Here is a 17068-nt window from a genome sequence, read left to right as displayed (position 1 = left end):
ATTGTGAAATTTCTGGGCCGGCCGGGGTGGCCGAGCGGTTCTAGGCGCTACAGTCTGGAACCGCGCGACCACTACGATCGCAGGTTCGAATCCTGCCTCGGGCATGGATGTGTGTGATGTCCTTAGGTTAGTTAGGTTTAAGTAGTTCTAAGTTCTAGGGGACTGATGACCTCAGCAGCTAAGTCCCATAGTGCTCAGAGCCATTTGAACCATTTTGAACATTTCTGAAGACGGCAACATTATTATAGCCGAAACCTAGGTATAGTTTCTTTGCTTATGCAACTGGTGGCTGAAATTGAATATAATTCTGAGTCGCTGTATTTGTTAGTTACAAAAGGCTCCCTTTTTATAGTCTTACTGCTTCTTTAAGTTATTTAAACCTGTAAGCCTTGCTACCATGTCTGTTTTAGGAAGTTTTAAATCTTTTGTTCCCCTTGTTTGATCACTTTATAGTTTAGTATGAGAACTTTTTGGCAGTGGCCCATTATGTGGCCGGTTTTCTTTTAATGAATTTTTATTGGTGTCTTGTGCTCGCAAAGTTTGGTAATTTTTATGGCTGTAAATTTGGCTTGAGGTTTGTATGATTTGTCTTTTATTTTATAGTCTGGCAAACTGTGAGTGCGTGCGAGTTATAATTGACATTTTCTGCCATCACTGATAATTGTTCAGTATTCAAATTAACTCTTGTCTAGATAAATTCTTAATTGGGTTTAATGTAATTCAGTCCACGTAAAATAAATGTGTATGTTGTACTTGTGAATGAACTATTCGAAATACCCATTGCTCTAGTCCTTCCTCGTTTTCTCCTAGTGAAATTAAGAGGCCGTATTTTCCCATATCAATTTCAAAGCAATAGAATTTTATTAAAAGAGATTCATTTAAAAACCAAAAGTTTTAGGGCTGATGCTATGGCTATTTCCTTTTTTTAACTGGTTATTAGTAAAAATAAATAAAAAATAAAACGTCTTATTCTTTCTTTCTTTCGCGGGCCTATGTCCCGCTCCAATGCGGGGTCTGCTTTGTTATGACGGATTTGGCAGTGTAAATTGCAGAGGGTGGCCGGATGCTCTTCCTGCCGCCACCCCAAACCCCCCGGGATGGAAGTAACGTACCCCAGCTGTCTGCGTCTAGTGTAAGTCATGAAATAGTGCGAACGGTTTCTCAAATGTCTGTGAGTCGTGTAACTGAGGCGGAACTTGGGGACCAGCCCAGTATTCACCTAACGGGATGTGGAAAACAGCCTAAAAACCACATCCAGGCTGGCCAGCAGACCGACCCTCGCCGTTTAATCCGCTGGGTGGATACGATACGGGGCCGGCGCGCCTACCCGAGTCCAGGAAGCAGCGCATTAGTGCTCTTGGCTACCCTGGCGGGTAAAAAAAAAAAAAAAAAAAAAAAAACCCTGTTATAATCGAGATTAAAGAAATACCGAAAAATACCGTTTATTCACAACTGAGATACCGGTATCGGTTTTAACCGGTCGGTTTTTCCCGTCCCTAAAAGGGCCCTGGGAAAACTGCACACAGCAAATTCAATCCATCCTGGCGTCGTTGTGGTACCGTAGCGGCGGTGGGAACACCGTGCTGTTTTGTAAACCCAAAATGGAAGTTGTGGCGCCAGCTACCAAGTGTTACTTTCCTGTTGACTCTAATAGCTGTGGTCCTTCGGTCACGTATATACCGGGAAATTCTTCTGATAGGAGCAAGAGGCAATGGAGTAACAGGGAACTCAGTAAACAGTGGAAGCTAAGCACTGTGGTTCTTCATGAGACAGCCAATCCAAAGAGTACAGATGCCAAGGTTTGTGTGTCGGGGTACGGGAGCGGAAAGCGCAGTGGAAGCGGGTTGTGATGGTCCGGAGTTGGGGCTGGTAGCGAAAGTGTGAACTGGTGACAGCGGCTCGAGGCACTGGAAGAAGCGTCAAGAAAGGAGTCCTGCACCAGTGGAGAACAGAGAAACGCAGCGTTCACTGTCAAAGCTAGAGCGCTATAGTAAACTTTCTCTAGTGTCATTGAGATGTGATGCTACAGACGGATATTGATAATTAGGGAAACTGATAAGTCAAGGAATGAGCAACTTCTCCGCAGAATTGGCGAGGAAAGGTGCGAGGTGCCGGGGCTAGTAGTGTATTTATCACTAAATTCTACTAGAATCCACATGTGTAAATCATGCTCTAAGCCCCCCCTATTCTAACTCCGACTTTTGCTGTTGCACAAGGATAAAACAAATACGCGAACTGACTCTAATCAACCCTGCTAGTGGAGTAGAAGAGAGTTTGGCACCTGCAATAATTTAATTTGATAAATAAGTTAAATAAACAAAGGTTTCATTAGCATAGTGAGGAATGATAGGGTTGCTCTATTGATTAACAGAAAGAAAGTTCTGTCCAAAATAACAATATGATTTATTAAGATTAAACGCAGAATAGTAAAAGAGACACAGGAAATATAAAACATCAAATTGGCTAAAATTGGAGATTCATACAAACACAGTAAAGGTGAAGTTGTCCCTAACTTAGATCGTGAGGTTTAAGACGAAGTGGTATGTGGAGCCAATTCCTTTCCACTCAAATCTCAAGAGAGACACACAGCTAACCCAATAGTAATTGCTGCTACTCGAAACTGAACAAAGTTAGAAAAGGATGAACAGGCGCGCTCTGCTGAGCTCTGATTATCACCTAGGAAAATCCCTATCTGCCGGTGCTGCGGACGTACATTACCAACAGTCTTCTTATCTCCCAGAACACGATCTGGCGTACCGCAGGCGAGGGCTGGTTACTCCGACGTCCTCGACCGAAAGGCGACTGCCGACTTTTCAGAGCACCCGTACAGGCCGAACACCGAACATTCCCGCCCCCACGACAGTGGCCGTGGTTACGTTCCAATCAGCAACTCGAAAACCGGCGGAAATTCCACTCCATTGCCGGAGCACTACCATTCCACCAATGGAGATTCTTGGCGCCAATTTCTGTGCTGATTTTGCAGAAAGTGCGGGAATTTTCCCGCCACAACTGCGTGGGTACACAAGTCATTCCCACGCCTCGCTGGTAGCCCGCCAGAAAGTGTTTTCGCAAAGTTTCTCTGAAGTAACGGAACCTCTAGCCCAGCCGCTACTTCACACCCCAGCGGGCGTGTCTCTTGACAATGTCGGCGTCTGAAAAGCATTCACTCGACTGCCTCACACACGTCGGCTTAACTCTCTCCAGTTCCACCGAGCCCGCCTGTCACCGGCCCACCCGGGTGACGAGAGACGCTGCGTGGGAAGTACGCGTGTTAAGGAAAAGCAACCCTCCACCGCATGCAACTAGAGAGGAGAATCGTAAGATAGAAATATGAGAGGGGGCTCATGCCACCTCTCATTGCCCCTACGCCATTTTAGATTGTAATTGGTGAGCGGTTGGCTCACTTAGGAGCAAGGTAGTGAGTCAATCGCCCAAGAACAATTTTACAAAGTGACTCCACATACCGCACTCTATAAAAAAGATCATTGCAACTGAAAAATGCAACTCATAGAGGGAGGATTATTTATGATGTAGCCAACTTCACCTTCTTAATATGGAACACTAACACTCACATCACACATCCATACCCAGGGAGCCCCTTCCGAACACCGATTCACGCAGACATTCACGCTCTAAACATGGCCCGGGCATCTGAGCCAAATATGGAGCAGTTTATTCTTTACAATCAGAGTTGGAGTGCTCCGCAATTAAATGCCCAAGATGTTACAACAATTTTAATCATTAAACTAACCTGACCTCACTCACACATGATAATATTTAAGTTAACAATCTCTTTGTGAGTTTTCAGAATCTAGTTACAACCTCCGATTCATTCTGTCTCCCTGCAGCAAGAATAACCTTTAAAAAATGTTCCCTGAACTGATGGTCCATTCACAATGACAGTGGTGGTATCTGCTTCAGTTTATGGGGACTTCAGGCACACTGTTCGCATACACACAACAATAAACACAAAATACAAAAAAAACATGATGTGGAGAACAATACAGTAATCTGTAATAAGAATTACAGTGTAAAACACAAACGCATACAAGGTATAACATACATTACAGAAACAACATAAGAGAAAGAAATTTAAGAAAAACAAAAAAAACAAGGTTCATGGGGCATCAAATTGTGCGTGCACATTGCACAAAGTTCACGACTGTGCTGAGAATGAGGCACTAAATCACATTGTTAGAAATATCCGTGGCACTTCACTGATTCCACTGTACTGACATCACATAAGGCTAAACGTCGGTTGTAGTTGCTACGTTGTGGCAACAGCAATAGGGAGTTCTGGAGTGTCTGCAGTACGCTGTTGAGATTGTAGTCAGACCCACGCATATGATCACGGCCGTATGGTAGGAAGACACAGTGATAGGCTCTCCTCACGTCGATTAATTGTCTCTGAGGTCTACTCGTTGGGATACATCACTAGTCTAGGTCTCTTCTCTCGCTGGACAGAACTTTATGTTTCCCAATATTGCAGTTCGACGAGGGATGATGGCACGTGGAGTGACTCCACAAGTGTGTGAGGTCATCCATACAGGATCGAACTAGGAGCGACTATTGTTAAAAACTGCTCTCTAATAGAGAGGAGAAGTAAGACATGAGACCATACATTTGTTAGTGTGGCACGATACTGCTTTGTGTATGCAGATCGGCCAATGCTAGTGAGTTGTAAAAACCCAAACAGGTGAGTATAGAGCGTCCCTTTCTGTCCTGAGGCACATGAGGCGCAGGTTCTGACACGATATGTGATGTTCTTCGTGTACTCACGACAACGTGGTCTGCCGCAGGGAATCCCTCCAAGCGGCTGCCGCGTCCGGAGAGCTAGCAGGCTGTCGCGTGTCAGGGTCAACGGCCAGCCCCACTTTCGCTTGTGGCGGGGCGAGGGTTCCGTGTAATCCCTCAGGTAAGCAGCCGGGTGACTGTCAGCGTGTAGGACGGGACGCTCGCCCTCTAGCAGGTAGCCGAAGACCTCTTGTTTTTGCGCTGGCTGGCCTCTGCATTGCCCCGTTCCTCGTCATCTGTACAATTCTTACAAAAGTCTTATGCCTAACTTTTTCCATGACCTTCTATGTTATAATAAATTTACATAATGAAACATTGATGGTCTGTCATTTCAGACACTCTTATTTTACTTTTATAGTTATTAATCTATGGCAATCATTATAACATCTAATCTAGACATGGAAATAATTTATCTTGATATATGTGTAGAGACCGATCTCAGTATGTACATGGTGTGTGATAACTGATGCTTTGTAATGGATGAACAACTAAATGTGCGGGCCCGCACTAATATTACTATTAATTATATAGATCGACAGTAGACATGCTTCAAGAATTAACTACCATATCCCAACGATCTACATTCTACGTCTTTTAATTAAATTATGTTGTTATGCAGGTCTAAGTTTTACTGTGCTATAAAGAACATGCCACTACGCTACTTTCGCTCGCCCGTCGTCCCTCCATCTCGGGTCTGTGGTTTGGTGACCTGAAAAATAGCAACTCAACAGGCGCGCGCCACACTTGTGGTAGAAAACCCCCACAATATTAATCTAGTTATTGTTAAATCCTACAGTTTAACTTATCCTAGTATCGTACTTTCCCTTTATTTATTTATTTATTTTATTTTATTTATTTATTTATTTTTTTTTATTTTTTTTTTTATTTACCTTATACAATACCCTTACATAGTTCCTGTTACGCTGAGATGTCTTGCTGCTCGCCGCTATTGACGACAGTGATGTGCACGCCGTACGACATGACCTCCGAGTTTTCATTACGCCTCACTGAAACTCCAGAGACTGGGTTAGCCATGGCTATACACGACAATAAATTTATAGTTGCAACTTCCTTCTCTATGTGAAGCGGTTTTCGCGATCGAAGTACACCTTTCCAGAAGCAATGTAATATGACCAAGCCAGGACTGGTTCCTGTTGAGGATTCAGACACCCAACACACGCCAGCTACACAGTATGTCACGAATATCCAAGTACAATTCCTTGGTGATTCATCTGTGACAAAAACGAGCAGCACGCTAAATCCCCAACCAGCACATTAGCATGGTAGGCTTTTATGCCCTCATTTCTCTCGTCTAGGGCACCATTAGAGTCAAATGCTCACAGGTTCACCCCGACTTGCAAGACAACGATACCGGCGCAGCTCTGCAAAAACTATACTGCCCATATTCACCCTCGAAATCGCGCAATATACCACAATCGTGCAGTGCACTGACGCGTGCCTGCAAGCATTGGTATGAACGTCTCACGAACTGGTTGTGGCTGCTATGGAGCGTATCACGACCTCTCAGAACGCTTCTAAGAGCACGTTCTTGTATGCGCCCGTTTGTGCGACGTCTCGTCACTCATCCTTATCCCTTAACATGGACACCAGATAGGAAAGGACAAAAACATTGCTCATGAAAAGGTAGTGTCTCCTACTCCATCGACATTGGAGATCGCAAACATAAACAAAAAGAGGATAGCAGCAGTAAATTCTTATGCAAGACAACGCAGCGTGTTAATACTTTAGCAATCTTAATCTATTAATGTAACGATTATTGTTCCCCGAACAAAGGTTCATATATTTGCCTATTCTACTATGTACATTTCTTACACTACTACTATTCTACGAACTCCTTTATGTGAGATATGTGGTGGAGTCCTATGGACTTCTTTCCTTTCAGCGTCTCCAATTCATAAGCATTGTGGTGAGCTGCTCTCCTTATACGGTACGGGCCGTTGTAAACAGAATAGAATTTTTGGCATTTCATTTTTTGTTTGTTCGAAAGTCGGAAAGACTTAACGAGCACCTTTTGTCCAATTTGGAAGTGTCGTAGACGAGCTCCCCTGTCGGCACGTCTCTTCCTGACCTCTGCTGCAGCCCGTATCCTCTTGAGAGCCAAATCCACTATGGCTTGGTGCTGCGTTCGCGCCCTTGGTGGGAAGTTTACGACCTTGGTTATCAAGTCCTTAGGAATCCGGTTTTTCAGTACTGTAATGGGTGCCAATCTTGTTATCCCATGGGGTGCCTCATTGATCACCTCCTGGAAGTCTTTAAGGAAAACGTCCCATGTCGTGTGCTGTTTGTTACAGTACAACCGGCACAAGTTTCCGAGTTCTTTAATAACCCGTTCTGCAGCATTCGAGCTCGGATGGTGTGAAGATATAAAAATGGGATCAATTTTACATCGACGCAACGTCTCCTTCCATGTTTTTGACTTAAACTGTGGCCCGTTATCAGAAATGATTCTACTCACATGACCAACCTGTGGTAGGAAATCCCGGATTAGGGCTCGTGATACAGTTCGTCCTGTCGCCCTCTTCAGTGGCGTAAAGGTAACGTATTTGGACGTTAGTTCAACAAACACTAATACGTAAGTATATCCTCTTCTTGTTCTTGGCAAAGGTCCCATTAAATCTGTTGCTGCTAATTGTCTTAATTTGGTCGGTACGATTGGGTATAATGGTGCCTGCATGCTCACAGTGGTGTGCTTAGCCTTTTGGCAGTCTTTACACACCGACAGTACCCTCCGAATTCGACGCTCCATGTTTCGAAAGTAACACATGGTCCTTAGTTTGAGATTGCACTTGCGTGGTCCGAAGTGTCCATAGCTGAGGTGAGTATGCCATATAACCTTGTTTATTAGGTGTTCAGGGATGCATACCCCCCATTCAGTGTCATTGGCATAATTTCGGTGGAAAATTATGCCTTTCCGCAAGAGGTAGAACTGCCTGACGGTGGCGTGTCTTCTGTCTATCCATTTCGGTTTCAATAACACTAGGGCAGGGTCCTTGTCTTGCTCCTTCTTGATGTCCTGCATACTACAGGTAATAAAATTTTCAAAGGCTACTTTCTGCATATAGTAAAGGCAGTAGTGATTTTCCTCCAGATCTTCTTCCATGTTGTGCTCAAATCCGATCGGTGACCGTGATAAGGCGTCTGCAATAATGTTCTGACTGCCGGGGATATATTCTATCGAAAAGTTGTACTGCTGTAGATATGATGCCCACCTAATGAGCCGCCTGTGATTAAGCTTTGCAGTCATCAAGAACTCGAGTGCCTTGTGGTCTGTGTAGACCCTCGTCTTGCGACCAAACAGAAGGTATCTGAATTTTTCAAACGCCCATACAATAGCCAGCGCCTCTAACTCGGTTACTGAGTAATTCCTCTCACTCTTGGCTAGTACTCTGCTAGCAAACGCAATTGTCTTCCACACCCTGTTTCCTTCATGTACATAGTCTTGGAACACCATGACACCCAGACCGGAGTATGAACTGTCCGTTACTATGCAAAGCTCTTCAGCTAAATTAGGGTGTGATAGGATGGGTGCTTGTAATAATGCGAATTTTAATGTTTTCCATTCGGATTCGGCCGCCTCATCCCATTCCCAAAGAATCTTCTTTCCTGTAAGTTGATGCAACCGAGGACTGCTCTGAGTTTTGACATGTATAAAGCGGTTGTAAAAATTTATGATCCCCAAGAACCCCCTTAACTGCTTCTTTGTCGTAGGAATGGGAAACTTTTCAATCGCTTCGATCTTTTCGGGATTTGGCGCAATGCCCTCACCCGTGATGATATGTCCTAGAAATTTCACAGAGGACGTCCCAAAATTCGATTTTTCGATATTGATAGTCACACCGTATTCCTTGAATGTCGCTAGGAGTTCACCGAGGACCGCATTGTGCTCTCCCCAAGATTTCTCCGCGATCAGCAAATCGTCCACATAGCTGGTGACATGACGTTTCAAATTATCGCTTAGTATGCCGTCCAGCCCCCGAATGAATGCGGCAGATGAAACGTTCAAACCAAATGGTAGACGACGAAACCGGTAACATCTTCCAAATGCTAAAAAGGCTGTGTACTGTCTGCAATTTGGATGGAGCTCGATCTGCCAGAAACTCGATTTTAGATCGACTGATGAGAAGATTGATATTCCATGGAAGTTTTGTAAGAGTTCCTCTAATCGTTCCGGTCTGTCTGTTTCGGGTTCTATTATGGTATTAATTTGTCGCGAGTCCAAGACTAAACGAATACTACCATCTGCCTTCTCGACTACTCTTAACGGGTTATTATAGGCTGAAGCCGTAGGTTCTATTATTCCTTCACTCAGCATTCGCGTAATTTCAGCTGCTACTTTCTGTCGATATGCCAAGGGGATTGGATAGGGTGGCACACGAAACTGGTTGTGCGGACGTACACGAAATTCATATTGGAAGTTCTTTATTGATCCTGTCTTGGGAAGGAAGACCTCCGCATGTTCTACTAGTAATTTATGAAGTTCTTTGCGGTGTTCGCCCCTTATATTCTTTATTGCTTCCACTTTTTCTCCTATTTTCTCCTTTATTTCTCCCATTATTCCGACTTCATTCTCATCCGTGTCCTCTCCCCTATCCGCAACGTCGTCCTGTTCTTCCTTTCTGTCTTTCAGACACGCATAGTTTATCCGAACACAGTTAGACGGTAGTTGAGCTGGGATCAGCTGATCGTCGAACTTAATGTGGACGGGATTCCCTTTCCTCAAAACCACTTCACCTCGTCCTAGATCAACTATCGCTTCATGTTCATTTAGGAAGTCCGTTCCTATTATCATGTCGATCGCCAGATTTGGCACGATCCAGAAGTTAGACTCTATTTTGTGTCCTTGGCAGGAGAATTCCAGTCTTGTTTGTTGGGTGACCTCCGTACATTTACCCGCTAATGCCCCTTTTATTTTGGTTTTCTTAACCGATAGGACAGGCCAGTCCATCTCCTGAGAGCACCTCTTGTATGCTGCCTCAGATATTGCTGTTATGTAGCTTCCACTATCTATTATCGCATTCAGACTCTTTTCAGCTATTGCTACTGTGATAAGAGGCTGCCGATCATCTCGAGGAGTTGCTTTATGTTCCTCGAGCAGGATTTCTGATAAATCTTCGTAATGTATCATCCGTAGTTGGCCAGGTCCGAGATTACGTGCGAAATTCCGGCGGCCTGTGTTCGCACTAGTCTGGCGTCAATCCCTAGTTAGGCTCCCCCTCCTCTGACGTGCATTAGGATTTGCGGGTCTGGTTTCAATCTCCTGGTTCCACCGTTGTCCTTGGTTTCGCTCTCTCCAATTACGGTCGCTTTGCCGTTCGTTATTCCTTCTATCCCAGATTCCTTGTCTAGATTGACCCTGCTCCCTGACGTTCTGGTTTCCGTGTCTTTGGTTTCCATAACCTTGAATAGCGTAACCTTGACTTCCGTAACCCTGGTTTCCTAACTGACCAGTGCGATTATGCAATCTGCTGTCGTCTTCTGTTCCTGGCCGGTGGTATTTGTTACTTTGCCCCTTCTTCCTGTCCTTTGCGTCTTGTTTATCAAAGACTACTTCGAGTTCGCGCAATAGAATCTTGAATGCTTCTATGTCAGCTCCACACTTGCCGACAAGTGTCTGTTGGTACCTAACTGGCAATTTGGAAAAGCAAAATTTAATGATTTCTCCGTTACTATATGGACTATCTAAAAATTGATTCTTCTTGAGTAAATCATCAAGAAATTTGGTTGCGCTCCTCTGCCCGGACACTTCCAGTTCAGGACAAAATATTATTTCCTCTTTAATCCTATCTTGCGTTTCCTTTGACCAGTAGGTCCGCAGGAATGCACCAACAAATTCCTGATAAGTCCGACACGTCACTGCCACACCCCGCATCTTTTCCGCGGCTTGGCCTTCGATGTGTCCACACATGAATTCTAATTTTGCCTGGGTTGGCCATGATGCCGGTAATGAATTTGTAAACTGCATCACCCAGCTCTTCGGATGCATCGACCCTCCATTTTCTTTGAACTTCTGGAATTTGAGTATCGACAGGAAGTGATTGTGATCAAAATTCTGTCCGATCCTCGCACTGGTGTTGTCAGACGTTTCCGATACTTGCACGTCTGCGGAGTGTCCTGATCTATCTTGCTGATAACTGTGATGTGCTACGTCTGTATCACAGTGGAAGTGGCATTCAGCATTCACTCTTCTAAGTGGGCTGCAATTATTGGAGCTATTACTCGCTGTTTCTGCGTGTGCATTGTTTGTTCCGCACGCTGTCACTGGGCTAGAGCACGGCGGGCTTTTCCTCGGAGACACAATCCTGTGTGCTCCATCATTGGTATCCGAACGCGCAGTGCTCGTGTGCCCATTTCGCTCTAGTTTTGCTATCCGACTCTCTACTTCTTTCATTCGTTTCGTGATGTTCGTAACCGCAATATTACCTTGAGTCTTTAAGGCCGCTAGGGATTTCGAGTGGACTTGTGTCGCACGTCGCAAGCGCCCTGCGAGTTTAAGAGTTACTCTTGCGATTTTCATTGCCCCTGTTGCTGCAGTTTTGGCTAGGCCTGCTACTTTTTGTGCTACCATTGACATTTGTTTTGCTTCTCCACATTCTTTCTTTATTGTTAATAATTCCCCACGAATTGCCCCTATATGCGAGATTATTGCCTCAGTGTCCCTCTTACGCTGTTCGTCAGCTTCTTCCTTCTCCTTCTTACGCTGTTCGTCAGCTTCTTCCTGCTTCTTACGCTGTTCGTCAGCTTCTTCTTTCATTGATCGTAGGAAGCTCAGTATTGGGTTTACGTCATCTTCTTGATCCTCTTCAAACATGGGCGATGTAACTCTGGACACCTGGGCGCTAGAGCTCTGACGTGACCGAGCTGGCCTCTGTCTGCACTCGTTCGTTTGACTATAAACTTCTGCTACCGTCTCGACCTGTGTGCCTGTCTCTGTTTCATCCTCTACTTCACTATCATAATCACGGCCGCAACGCTGCTCTGAGATCGCGTCCAAATCACCTTCCTCATCAATGCCCCTGGCGTCCTGTCCTGCTAAAAATGTGCCCATCTCATCTCCGAACCTATTCCCGTCAGTAAACTGCCCCTTATCCATTATGCTATCCTCTTTTGTTTTAGCTTCGCCCGATAATAGTCGTGCCTTACTTCTCGTTATCATTCATAAAAACAAATTCATCTAAAATGCACAATAAAATTAATCTACTCCATATATTTTTTTACACATAAACATAAAATTTCAACAACGCTGTTCCAACGCTGTAATCACAAACACAATTTGATGTGGTACAGAAACCGCACACAAATCCGACAAAGTGCGATGCGGTACAGACACCACATCAGCGAAACACAAAAAAAACAATGAACAAAAAAATATATACACTGAAAACAAAAACTGTAGTCATGCGCCGCTACTTAAAACTAAACGCGGAACTACCAAAAAAAACTTGGGTATTAATCATTAAAAAAAATAGAGAGAAAAAAAATTGAATGTTCCTACTAAGAATCCTGTTTGTTTCTCAGAGATTCACAGGAAAGATCCGAGGCCAAGGGTCGCCATATTATGCGAGGTGCCGGGGCTAGTAGTGTATTTATCACTAAATTCTACTAGAATCCACATGTGTAAATCATGCTCTAAGCCCCCCCTATTCTAACTCCGACTTTTGCTGTTGCACAAGGATAAAACAAATACGCGAACTGACTCTAATCAACCCTGCTAGTGGAGTAGAAGAGAGTTTGGCACCTGCAATAATTTAATTTGATAAATAAGTTAAATAAACAAAGGTTTCATTAGCATAGTGAGGAATGATAGGGTTGCTCTATTGATTAACAGAAAGAAAGTTCTGTCCAAAATAACAATATGATTTATTAAGATTAAACGCAGAATAGTAAAAGAGACACAGGAAATATAAAACATCAAATTGGCTAAAATTGGAGATTCATACAAACACAGTAAAGGTGAAGTTGTCCCTAACTTAGATCGTGAGGTTTAAGACGAAGTGGTATGTGGAGCCAATTCCTTTCCACTCAAATCTCAAGAGAGACACACAGCTAACCCAATAGTAATTGCTGCTACTCGAAACTGAACAAAGTTAGAAAAGGATGAACAGGCGCGCTCTGCTGAGCTCTGATTATCACCTAGGAAAATCCCTATCTGCCGGTGCTGCGGACGTACATTACCAACAGTCTTCTTATCTCCCAGAACACGATCTGGCGTACCGCAGGCGAGGGCTGGTTACTCCGACGTCCTCGACCGAAAGGCGACTGCCGACTTTTCAGAGCACCCGTACAGGCCGAACACCGAACATTCCCGCCCCCACGACAGTGGCCGTGGTTACGTTCCAATCAGCAACTCGAAAACCGGCGGAAATTCCACTCCATTGCCGGAGCACTACCATTCCACCAATGGAGATTCTTGGCGCCAATTTCTGTGCTGATTTTGCAGAAAGTGCGGGAATTTTCCCGCCACAACTGCGTGGGTACACAAGTCATTCCCACGCCTCGCTGGTAGCCCGCCAGAAAGTGTTTTCGCAAAGTTTCTCTGAAGTAACGGAACCTCTAGCCCAGCCGCTACTTCACACCCCAGCGGGCGTGTCTCTTGACAATGTCGGCGTCTGAAAAGCACTCACTCGACTGCCTCACACACGTCGGCTTAACTCTCTCCAGTTCCACCGAGCCCGCCTGTCACCGGCCCACCCGGGTGACGAGAGACGCTGCGTGGGAAGTACGCGTGTTAAGGAAAAGCAACCCTCCACCGCATGCAACTAGAGAGGAGAATCGTAAGATAGAAATATGAGAGGGGGCTCATGCCACCTCTCAAAGGGATATATGGAAAACACTGACAAGAAGAAGGGACAAGATGGTAGGACACCTGCTAAGACATCAGGGAACAACGTACATGGTACTAGAGGCAACTGTAGAGGGTAAAAATTGTACAAGAAGACAGAGATTGGAATACATCCAGCAAATAACTGAGGATGTAGGTTGAAAGTGTTACTGTGAGTTGAAAAGGTTGACACACGAAAGGAATTCGTGGTGGGCAGCACCAAATAAGTCAGATGACTGATGACTCAAAAAAATGTTTCATTCATGGGTGGGACCAAGTAATTCGAATACTCAGAGACTGGAGGACAGGTACTTCATGCGTTTTACCAACTGTAAGGAAGAACTGCAAGTGTCTAAGTGTGTTACAGGAGCTAATTAAACATTACTTTCATTCGCTAAAGAAAGAGCTTTTATCAGATAATATATATACGAGAACTAGATTAAACCTTACTTATCAAAGTGTAAAAGGATGGGAATGTTTATTAAATCATGTGAATGAAATCCTCTTCACTTTTAACTTATATTGCCATATCCCTTTAACAGTTAGTCTCTTCACCTGCAAGTGGTATCGTGTTGAAGCTGCGTGGGCAGCTGTACACGTACACGCCATCCAAGCTCTGTTTGACTCAATGCCCAGGCGTATCAAGGCCGTTATTACGGCCAGAGGTGGTTGTTCTGGGTACTGATTTCTCAGGATCTATGCACCCAAATTGCGTGAAAATGTAATCACATGTCAGTCTAGTGTAATATATTTGTCCAATGAATACCCGTTTATCATCTGCATTTCTTCTTGGTGTAGCAATTTTAATGGCCAGTAGTGTATTTGGAAAAGCAGCCTCGCTATAAAAGGTTCACCCTGTGAGAAAAGGGGAATTATCATAAACGGAAATCATTCGCCCATCTGACAGTTGCCATGACCCAACGTCCATTCATAAAGATCGCCAAACGGTAGGGAAACCAAGACAGAAATACAGATAACTATACAGGGTGTTACAGGGGTAAGTGTGGATATTTTTATTGCTGGCTGAGGACAGTGTGTTCAAATGGTTCAAATGGATCTGAGCACTACGGGACTTAACATCTACGGGCATCAGTCCCCTAGAACTTAGAACTACTTAAACCTAACTAACCTAAGGACAGTGTGCAGATAAACATTACATCAGTATTTACTTCATTTGTAGAATACTAATTATAGCTGTTAGGGGCAGTATGATTTTAGGTTGATTAGTTTCTCGAAGTACACTCCTGGAAATGGAAAAAAGAACACATTGACACCGGTGTGTCAGACCCACCATACTTGCTCCGGACACTGCGAGAGGGCTGTACAAGCAATGATCACACGCACGGCACAGCGGACACACCAGGAACCGCGGTGTTGGCCGTCGAATGGCGCTAGCTGCGCAGCATTTGTGCACCGCCGCCGTCAGTGTCAGCCAGTTTGCCGTGGCATACGGAGCTCCATCGCAGTCTTTAACACTGGTAGCATGCCGCGACAGCGTGGACGTGAACCGTATGTGCAGTTGACGGACTTTGAGCGAGGGCGTATAGTGGGCATGCGGGAGGCCGGGTGGACGTACCGCCGAATTGCTCAACACGTGGGGCGTGAGGTCTCCACAGTACATCGATGTTGTCGCCAGTGGTCGGCGGAAGGTGCACGTGCCCGTCGACCTGGGACCGGACCGCAGCGACGCACGGATGCACGCCAAGACCGTAGGATCCTACGCAGTGCCGTAGGGGACCGCACCGCCACTTCCCAGCAAATTAGGGACACTGTTGCTCCTGGGGTATCGGCGAGGACCATTCGCAACCGTCTCCATGAAGCTGGGCTACGGTCCCGCACACCGTTAGGCCGTCTTCCGCTCACGCCCCAACATCGTGCAGCCCGCCTCCAGTGGTGTCGCGACAGGCGTGAATGGAGGGACGAATGGAGACGTGTCGTCTTCAGCGATGAGAGTCGCTTCTGCCTTGGTGCCAATGATGGTCGTATGCGTGTTTGGCGCCGTGCAGGTGAGCGCCACAATCAGGACTGCATACGACCGAGGCACACAGGGCCAACACCCGGCATCATGGTGTGGGGAGCGATCTCCTACACTGGCCGTACACCACTGGTGATCGTCGAGGGGACACTGAATAGTGCACGGTACATCCAAACCGTCATCGAACCCATCGTTCTACCATTCCTAGACCGGCAAGGGAACTTGCTGTTCCAACAGGACAATGCACGTCCGCATGTATCCCGTGCCACCCAACGTGCTCTAGAAGGTGTAAGTCAACTACCCTGGCCAGCAAGATCTCCGGATCTGTCCCCCATTGAGCATGTTTGGGACTGGATGAAGCATCGTCTCACGCGGTCTGCACGTCCAGCACGAACGCTGGTCCAACTGAGGCGCCAGGTGGAAATGGCATGGCAAGCCGTTCCACAGGACTACATCCAGCATCTCTACGATCGTCTCCATGGAAGAATAGCAGCCTGCATTACTGCGAAAGGTGGATATACACTGTACTAGTGCCGACATTGTGCATGCTCTGTTGCCTGTGTCTATGTGCCTGTGGTTCTGTCAGTGTGATCATGTGATGTATCTGACCCCAGGAATGTGTCAATAAAGTTTCCCCTTCCTGGGACAATGAATTCACGGTGTTCTTATTTCAATTTCCAGGAGTGTACATGTGGCAAGAGCGAGCCATTAATGCTTATTTTTCCTTAGGTAGCAAGTCATGTGTTGAAATATGGGCGCATGGATTCGAAAACAGTTAGCCTATACTGACAGGTGTAGTCCAGTTTGTCGTGTAGTTACCATCGTGCAGAAGTTCGCCTGCTTAGCTTGATGGTAACGTGCTTGCCTCCAGTGCAACGGGACCGGGTTCGATTTCCGGCCGGGTTGGAGATTTTCTCCGCTCATGGACTGGGTGTTGTGTTGTCCTCATCTTATCCTCATCACCGGCGCGTAAGTCACCCAATGTGGCGACGACTGCAATAAGACATGCACTTGGCGGCCGAATTTCCCCAAATAGGGGCCTCCCGGCCAACGATGCCATACGCTAGTTTGCATTTACCATGCAGAAGACATTAGATGGTAAATTGTGTGCTGTGTTTGCGGGAACACTGTTAGATGCAGAGAAAAAATAACTAAGACTCTGAAGTGGCTACAAATTAAGGTACCAGTGTTCGCCATATGTGCACTTGTACCCCTAACACACTGTATATAAACTTACCCACCCTCTCACAAAGGTTACAGTGGACAGGGATCGAGACGTGGCTGCACGATCCGTTACAGTCATGCGGATACGATGCCTGTCATCTCGACTGCTAGTGATACGAGGCCGTTAGGATCCAGCACGGCGTTCCGTATTACCCTCCTGAACCTACCGATTCCATATTCTGCTAAGTCATTGGATCTCGACCAACGCGAGCGGCAATGTCGCGATACGATAAACC

This window comes from Schistocerca nitens, chromosome 4 (assembly GCF_023898315.1).
Source record: "Schistocerca nitens isolate TAMUIC-IGC-003100 chromosome 4, iqSchNite1.1, whole genome shotgun sequence".
NCBI lineage: Eukaryota > Metazoa > Arthropoda > Insecta > Orthoptera > Acrididae > Schistocerca > Schistocerca nitens.
Note: the sequence above shows the minus strand (reverse complement) of the source record.